This window comes from Falco rusticolus, chromosome 6 (genome assembly GCF_015220075.1).
Source record: "Falco rusticolus isolate bFalRus1 chromosome 6, bFalRus1.pri, whole genome shotgun sequence".
Lineage (NCBI taxonomy): Eukaryota > Metazoa > Chordata > Aves > Falconiformes > Falconidae > Falco > Falco rusticolus.
The window spans coordinates 87,314,498-87,324,426 of NC_051192.1; positions in this window are offsets into that span (position 1 = coordinate 87,314,498).

Genomic DNA, 9,929 nt, shown 5'->3' on the forward strand with positions numbered 1-9,929 from the left:
CTTTGTGGGTACAAGTGACTGGACAATGTTCCCTTCCAGGGACTGGCAAACAGAAAGTGTTAATATTACTTGCTACACAAGTTTTTCTTGAAGTCCCTTGTGTTTTGGAAAGTGAGGGATGAAGTTCATGGTCTTGATTAACAGAAAGAATGAATAATGTATTAAATAACTATGCCTGACTACTGCAAAGGTATGTACTGTCACAAGCTGCCAGACCAGCAATGAGGGACACAGCTGTCATTGATGGCAAACCATTATGCAGATCTCTATAAAATTAAATTATTCCAGACTATCAGCCTATTACTAATATTAAATAGATATTTAAAATCAATTCGGCAAGTCAAAGGTCAGCAGCGAAGATCAATTTGATAGTTTTATCTTTTTTTGCCATGCTGCCTTCAGCAAAAAACAGTACTTCAAGTGAGACTTCCCAGCCATGTGAGAGTCAGTTGGAAGCTCATTAGGTTCAGTTTGGTCAGACTTATTTGTAATTTGTAATGTCTGCTTAAGCATCTTGGAGAATAGGAACAAGATAGGAGGGACATGACAGCACTAAGGAACACCTACAGAGAAAGGAAAATGTAGATTTTCTTGTCTTTAGTTTATTCTATTAAACCAAAAGTATTCTGGCTGTAAAATTCAGTAAAATAAAGTCACTATCTAATACATCAATATGGTTTATTTAAGGTATTCCACCCAATAGATAATTTTCATTTTTTTATGTGTGTTCCATTGTGGTGGTCAGAAGTCCCAGTAGCTATGTTGAGAAGTGGGTTCGGTAGCTGCATTCTTCATAGATGTTAAGAAATGGACATGTTCATTTTAGGAAATGGGGAAGGCTGCATAAGCTCTAACAACAAAGATTCAGGCAAATACTTCCTTTGCCTTCTGTTGTGTGATGCTACTCAGGATCTTACCTTCTTCAGTACTCAGAGACATGAGATGTTGTTTCAGCTCTTGTTTTGCATTATTCACATGTCCTAGTCATTAGAATTTCAGTTCCAGCAAGTATGACATGTATACGCAATCCCTTTATAAGGAAGAATGTTGAAACTGTAAGTTTTCCATGCTTAACTTAGCATTTACATAGCTTATTCATCATTAAAATCAATGCAAAATCATAACTGGATATATGAACAACCTGTCAGGCACAGTGACAAATCCAAGAAGGCAAGTAATTTACCTGAGTCTACATTTGGCTAAGGACTAACGGGTTATGGTGATTATCTTTCCAACTGATCATTTTCAGTTCATTTTTCAAGTGCAGATTTAAACAGAGGAAAATATCTTTGTACATCCAGTACAAGGACAAAATATAAAAATATATAACTAATCTTATCTCAGAGTGCTTAGAGGTTGATAGATACCTGATAATGTAGCTGCTTGTACCTGTAGTTTTCTTAGCTGTATTAATGTATTTGAATGTCCATACTAACATGGGATTCAGAAGTCTTTTAGCCAGCTGGGAATAAAACAGATGAATCAGTAGTCTGTCCATGGCAATAAGAAGTCTGGGTTGCAGTATGTTAGATTTATAGAACAAACACAGATCCATTTCTTAGTCTTTATCCAAGGTTTGACCTATATCCTACAGAAGTTAATCATGGCCTAATCCTGTTGCTCTCGCAGTCTCTGGTAAACTCTCAAATTCTGACCCTCTAGTGAGATTCTTTTCACAAGGTGAAAGCAAAAAGCTTCCAGGTAAGAACAGAAGCAGGATATGAATGACTGCAGTGCTACAGAAACGAGATTTCAGATGTTTCCCACAGATTTGTATGAGTAAGGCACTTAGCACCTGCTTTGCAGGTTCTTAAAAGAGCAAGTGTCTATAGAAAATTTACTTTGAGGTGAATACTCCCTTGATTTACCTATACATAAATCTCAGACACTGGAGGCCAAGTTTATTTTAGTTCTTGCTGGACATCAGCTTTCAGCTTGGAAGATTTTTGGCACAGCTAGGAAGGCACCGTAATTGGGTCAGATCAAACAGTGGGTGCCTTGCAGACTTTGTGACTTTGGTGTTATGTAATAAGCCACACACAACATGAAACTTTTTGCTTTAGATCATGCAAACCTTATTTAACTAGATCTTTGAACAGCTGTACCATGCTATCTCTGAATGACTTATTGTGGTAGGTTGACACCGGCCACCAGCTAAGCACCCCCACAGCTGCTCACTCACTCCCCCTCCTTTCAGAGGTACGGGGAAGAGAATAGGAAGACTAAAAGCAAGAAGACTCATGGGTAAAGATAAAGACAGTTTAATAAATTAATAAATGAAGGAAAGAAAGAGAAAAAAAACCAACCACAATAAACCACACGATGCAAAGGCAATTACTTGCTACCTCCCACAAGCAGACGCCCATCCATCCAAGGAACTACTACCTTGCAAAAGAACGTCCCACATACATCCCACCTCCTACTCCCATGTCTCATTTCTCGTTTTTATCACCAAGTGTGATGTTATTTGGTAGGGAATATTCCCTCGGCTGATTTGTGTCGGGGTCCTAGTAGTGTCCCCTCCCAGCTTCATACCCAACCCTTGCTACTTGCTGGCGCGCAGTGTGGGAGAAAGCCTTGGCTGCTGCGCGAGCACTGTTCTGCCATAACCAAAGCACTGGTGTCTTGTGGACACTGTTCTAGCCACAAATCCAAAGCAACCCCATATAGGCTGCTGTGAAGAAAGTTCAAAACTCCATTTGACCCAGACCCAATACACGTATTTCCTTAGCAGATACGTCACTGACCCTGACAATGGCAAAGATGAACTATTTGAAACAGGATAGCTATGATAACATAGCAACGGGGACTGAGACTGACAAGTAGACATGTGTGCTAAAAACATAGCAACAGAAAGCATTTTGCAAAAATTATGTATCTATGGAAGGACTCTGTCTGCAACCCATCTAATTTGGAGCCTAAAAGCACTTGATAAAAGGAAATAACCCATCTTTCTTAGTAATGTTTGTAAAACCAAGTGGTCAAATGGTAAATATACCTCAAAGTTTCTGCGTTTGATTGGATTTTATTGTAAAATAAGAGTTTAAATGGAGTTTACTAGACACCAAAGTGCTTATTTGAAGCTAGTTTAACCAGTCACAGGAAATGCTGGAGGCAGAGATACTAGGCAGGCCAATTTGTTGCATATTCTTTACTCCTGCCATAAGCTGTGCAATTATTGAAAACAACTATTTAGTGTTCCTACATCAAGTCTAAGCCTTTGAATTCAAACACCATAGAACTATACGTGTATTATAATTATATGTGCATAGTGGGGAAAGAGGGTGAATTACTGTTTCTGAATGATGTTAGGAAATTGATAACTATACTTGATCTGCTGGCTAAGGGGAACATCTGGAAGAGATGGAAACTAATGACATTTATACATAAAGATTACTTAATGAGTCAGTGCTTCAAGGCACGCTATCTCCTCAAGGGTATTGAATGTCCTCTTCTCTAATTTAATGAGGTTTTCAAAAGCATGGTGAAAGCAACGTAGAAGCACTTGCCTCTGTTCCCTAGCAGGAGACGAAGGGTCTCAATGCTTGTGACACCATTAAGAAGATCTTCAGCATGATTATGAAACAAATTGTGCCCAATGGTACATTGAGTGGCAAAAGCTACAGTGATGTGATCCTTCAGAAAGTCACTTTGCAGCCATGTGAATAGTTGAATTTCCTCTCTCCTTCATGTATTGTGGCTCAGGGCAGAAATAGTAAAGAGCTCTCCTTAGATTTCATAAGATTCCTAGATGTCTCTTGGAGTCAGCAGTGAGTGCCTTTATATTATGTAAATAGGTTTATTTTCAACTGGCTTTATTACAAGTCATATTTTATGGTTAATTATGTACATGAACAGCCCAGGAAGCAATTTAAAAATAAAAGTAAAATTTATTTACAAATGCCTGTCCATTAGAAGATCTGTGTGAGCATCACTGGATTCTCACTGAAGAATCTCCACACACTGGAAAATTGCATGTTGGGGTTTGGACAGTATATAAAGATGAACTGATATTATTAGCTGGTATTCTTTTCAGAAGTGGTGCTGAGCTTCATTACGTTCAGAGGAGTGAAGAGACAGTTATGACTTAGCAATCACACTTTTCCCTAGAGATTTTTGTTGCACGCAGAAAATGCACTCTTAGTATAAGATTGTACACATCTCACCAGAACTCAAACATTTCCTACTTAAAGTGTTGGTGAGACACAAGGTGAAACACTCCCTGGAATTGTCTTTATCTCTTGATTATAAGGGGAGCCCAGGTACTGCTTTTGTTTAGATTTCTTTGTTTTTCCAGTTGAATGAAGCTGGGAAAAACAAATCCAATCTCTAGCACCTTCTAGCATAGACTGAATGTGATCTTTCTTACGCTAGCTTTTTGCTTTCCAGGTGGCAGATCCTGTAGGAGGTCATTGTTCTTGAATAAAGGCATACTGAGAGGGTAGAAGTTTCTTATGTGCTCTTATAAAAACACTTACTCTGAATTTGCAAGCTCCGTGCAGTGAAGAGCTACCTGTTTCCCCCCCCCCCCCCCCACACACACACACTTTTCTTCATAAACAACTAAACTGTCTAAATGAGTTTTTTAAAGAAGTCCTAGCAAGATTAGAGAAAGACAAATTCAGATTGTGGCAGAGCCAAAGTAGTACGTAAAGATGTATCATTTGGCAGAGTGAGACATCCTGGGGGCTGAGAACTGGTTAGTGATGTAGATGGTTAAGGTTCTGCTTGATGCTGTGCTGGTCTATAACAATTAAATAAGGGTCTGAAACTGATCCTCTGTTAGCTCAGCCAAGTTTCCCAGCCAGCCAGTTGCGTACAGATACAGACCTGCTTTTCTGCATCTGGAAAGAAAATCATGTCTCAGTCTGAGAACAGATTTGCTGATACATCTATTTTTTTTGCCTCAGAACCCTTAAATGAGTGCATTTCAAAAACAAACGCTGATTCCACAACAGAACAATCATCTTAAGGAGGGTCCTTTAGATAGGTCAGAGCCTGCCTGTGTTTTCACATTACTAAGGAGTATAAGAAGGCAATTTCTCCTCTTTCCTTGAATAACTGGAGATCCTGAGAAAGTTCATAGTTCAATTTCCTCTCCTAAATCAAATAATAATGTTTTTAAATGCTGGGATTTCTTGTGGAACAGCAATTCTGTAGATGAGCAGGCTGCCAGAAATGCTGTGTTAAGAAGATTTTGCAAGACTGGGTGCAGCAATACCCAGCAGCTGCTCCAGTATGTCAGAAGGGAAGGGTGTTCACACTGTACAGATTCTTGGATCTTGCAGTAACTGCAGTAAAAATGACATGTATCAAAAATGTTTCTGAAAGAAGGAAATGGAATATATTGCATTACCCCTTTGGGAAGTAATACGCAGTTTCAGGGTAAAGCTAAGTATCAACTGTTGCACTTGAAAACCACAGTGACAGATTCAAACAAAAATAAAACCTTAAACCTATCACTATAAAGTATAATTTTAGCTATTAAATGAAATATTTTTGCTGTTCATAATTCCTATTTAAAATTTCCTCAGAAAACGGTTTACAAGGATTCAAATGTCTACTAAAATCCACATGTTCTTACTTTTGCAGCACTTGGTGGCTTCTTTGCCCTGCGGACCATATCTCGAGACATTGGCTTTGTTCTCTTTCCTCCTCTATCAAGCCACCTCTTCTCAGCTGTTTAATCCTGGATGAGCACATTTCTTCCGTGCTAGCTTTCTCTTCTGCTTCTCTTTCAGAAACATTTCTGTAGCCAATAGATGCATCATCATTTGGCATATTATGTACCAAAACCATTTTATCTGTGCACTGGGTTGTAAAGTCCTTGATACAGAGGCAAATTTTACTTACATGCAGCTGATGCATACAAAACGCAGCAGGTCTTTAAAAATGACTACTAAATTTTAAGCATTCAAACACACAATAATAGACTTAAGAAACAGAGAATGCTGAGCATCACCATTAAAATGTATTAGTCTCAAAACTACTGGTGCTAAAGTTAATGACAACAATAACTTGCTGAAGTTCTGACCATTGCTGTGCTGATTCTGCACTAAGACAGGAGGTATTTTTGTCATAAGGAAACAAATCTCCAAGGACTTGGGTTTCTGAAGGCTCAGAACCAAATCTCAGATCTCAGCAGAGCCCAGAGCTCAAACAACCTCTTTTATCCCCATTGGTGAGCCAAATATCTTTTCAGTATATTACTAGGTTTACACTTGTCTAAAAATAGGATTGACGCCATGTTCTCAGGCTTCTTACCTGTAGGTGGTTTATCTTACATTGCAGTGGCTTTGCTCTAATCTAAAGCCCAAAAAATTAAAGAGGCAAAAGTGTTCACTTTTTATGCCGGGAGTGGGCTCTGCTAACTTTTGCTTTAAGAGTCTGTGAAGAATAAGCAAAAGCAGAAGAATGTATTCCTGCAGAATGTATCAATCTTCTGGTAGTCTTTGATCTCTTTAAGGGTATTCATGGTCTAAATGACTAACACGCTTTTATAGAAATAACTGAAACCTGGATTTGAAATAATTGACACCAAAGGGAAAACATATTAAATGTAGTAATCTCTATCCACTGCTTATTTTTTTTTTCCCAATGCCAACATTAAAGGTGAGCTAATCCTTGTGTTGTTGGTTTTTTTCTTGAAAACTAGTGATTTAGCCAAAGTAAAGACATTACATTATGAAAGCAGACAGGTATACACTATTCACAAGGAAGACACCTAACAAAGGTTTAAGAAAAAATATTTTTGTCAATAAACAATGTTGTCTTAAACACTTTTTTTTACCAGTTACTTAGAAAATTTTCCTTCTTAGTTCAAAAGTCATAAGTGAAAATGAAAAAAGAAACCCACAAAACAAAACCCTGTAACACACATTTTGCTCAGTAAGGCTTCAGAAAGTCTACAATTAATATGTATTAACCTCTTACGAATCTACTTTTTGCAAAACTTGCTGAGACTTTGTAATAGCATCATTTTTTCTTTACCGACCTGGGATGAACATTTGATTAACACAGCCAGTAAGGGGAAAAAAAAAATTAAATAAAAGTGCAGAGGACAAGCCTCTACTGGTTTGTGAGAGTAGATTTTGTAACAGAAGAGGGTATGCTGGGATTTATTCTTGCAAGCTCTGCTAGATTTCATGGGCCAGATCACATCCTCCTATTAAAAAAAAAAAAAAAAAGGAAAAAAAAAAAAAAAAAGCAGTGTGATGGCCAAAGTTAATTAGAATACTATGGCATGCAGTTCTTTGCAAGACATGTAGATACTAAAGGAGGAAGATCTCCATAATTTCCCTGCCTAAGAACAATTTCTCAACAAGCTGGGGACCACAAGGCATTTCAGAGCCCCTGTGGATTAGTGGGACTGACAGAGGCACCCACACTGGGACTGAAGGTTTCCTGGCTGCTCTGTCAACCCTGGTGGTGGAACTTCTCCCTCACAGGCTCATCCTTTTCATAACAAGATCATAAAAACACTGTCTAAAAAGGAATGACACGACAAAGCATTGAGACACATCAATGGTATGTCAGAATTCCTTTCAAAATGAATATTGGTATCATCAGTGTTCATCTCCAAAGAGAATTACTTCATAGGTATGTCAGAGGGCACTGAGGTGCTGGGAAATTTTCAGCTTTTCCCCTTTTTGTGCTCATCCACACTTACTTGAAATCATGATTATTTAGGTGGCAGAGAGCTGCCATGTAAGAACAGAAATTAAAAACCTCTTACCTAAAACTAATGACAGAGAACAGAAAATGGGATAGAATGTAATTAAATCACATCCAATTTAGTAAGTAATGTGCATGCCTTTATTCACAGTCAATGCCTAAATTTCACTCCTCTAAAATAAAAGTAGTAGCCCATAACACAGTAGCTTGTAACTCAGTTGGGATCTTGTTTCCATTTTTATAGGATAGTCTTTATCCTCATTATGCCTTGGCCACTGCAGCCAAGAGCAAGAACAGTCTGTTAAAGATGCCACAAAAGAGGTTGTTGGCTCAGTCTTCTTGGAAAAGTGTTCTGGGTTAAGCCAGGTTCATATGATCAGCCATTTTACTGTTTTTTTTAATTAATATATGTCTCATTCATTGATTTAAAAATAATAATAATTTCAATAAAAAGGAGTATCAGAGGTAAAAAATGTGTATTTAGGTAACAGTTGTTGGAATGGGGGGCACCAGAAACCATTCGCTTCTGATTTCCATCGCCATATTACAAACCATTTGTTGTTCAGGAACATCCTTAGATTCACACATTGAGATTTTTTTCACTGATGTAAACAATGCTAAATCTCTCTTAGTAGTCAGACGTGGTATTTGGCTTATTGCCACTCCACTGAGAGGCTAACAGCAAAGAAGAAAAAGGAATAAAGTTCAAGTAAGTTTTGAGAGATTTCCAAAGAAAAATGTGATTATAACTTCTCCTTTTTCAAGGGGTCAGTTGTTCATTGAGGCAGTCTCTGAGGGTGACATTACATTATTATACCAATTTGTCACCTAAATTAAAGCCATTTAGCCTGTTATTTAGTGTGCAGCTGTAGAACTGATGTGTTTTATTTTATTTTTAATGTGTTTTTTTTACAGATGGGAAAAAGAAAACTCTATATGGAGGTAAAAATTGCGTCAGAACTCTCTAGACATTGCTTATGATAGAAACTGTCTGTGGCAAGAGGAACAATAATCTGAACAGATCAAAGTGCTCTCCTTTGTTATATATATCTTACTTGTTGGTTAAAAACACAGCAGTACAGAGATACATCTTTTTACAGCATCTTATTTTCTTTACCTCTGTTCTGTTTTTCTGATAATATGCTTTCCCTAAAACAGATAGCACTCCGTTTGGACATTCACAGGAGCTAGTTTATCTGTTGTGACCATGGATAGTGTCTTCTTAATTATGAAACAACTTTATTCCAGTTTTTTGTTAATATAAAATACTGGTTTATATGTTCATACATTTTGCTTCTGATGGAGAAAATCTTTGACCTATCTACCAGGAATAAGAAACAATATCAACAAGACAGATCATATGGAAAACAGCCACTGGAGAAAGGCAAGAGTTTTGTAAAATGCTGTAAGATGCAATCTGAACAGCTCTACTTGCCATTTGAACCTAACTAGAAGGTTGTTCAGAATTTCTTGAAATCCTGGTCTGATTCTTATCCCTTTCTTCCTTTATAATACAGAGTGCTTATCACCATACTGTGTTAGCCCGAGGCAGTATTTCTATCAGGATAATAAAATGGTGTTCTAGCTGATAAGCTCTCCAAAACTATAAATAGTTTTTATACATACCATATCATAGAATCATAGAATCATTTAGGTTGGAAAAGATCTCTGAGATCATCAAGTCCAACCATTAACCCAGGACTGCCAAGTCCACCACTAAACCATGTCCCTAAGCCCCACACCTATGCATTTTTTAAACACCTCCAGGGATGGTGATTCCACCACCTCCCTGGGCAGCCTGTTCCAATGCTTCAACACTGTTTTGGTGAAGAATTTTTTCCTAATATCCAATCTAAACCTCCCCTGGTGCAACTTGAGGCCATTTCTTCTTGTCCTGTTGCTTGTTACCTGGGAGAAGAGACCGACCCCCACCTGCCTACAACCCCCTTTCAGGTAGTGGTAGAGAGAAATAAGATCCCCCCCCCCGAGTGTCCTCTTCTCCAGACAAAACAACCCCAGCTCCCCTCAGCTGGTCCTCATATCCTCATCAGACTTGTGCTCCAGACCCTTCCCCAGCTCCGCTGCCCTGCTCTGGACACGCTCCAGCACCTCAGTGTCTGTCTGGTAGTGAGGGGCCCAAACCTGCACCCAGGGTTCGAGGGGCGGCCTCACCAGTGCCCAGTACAGGGGGACAGTCACTGCCCTGGTCCCGCTGGCCACACTGTGTCTGACACAAGCCAGGATGCTGTCGGCCC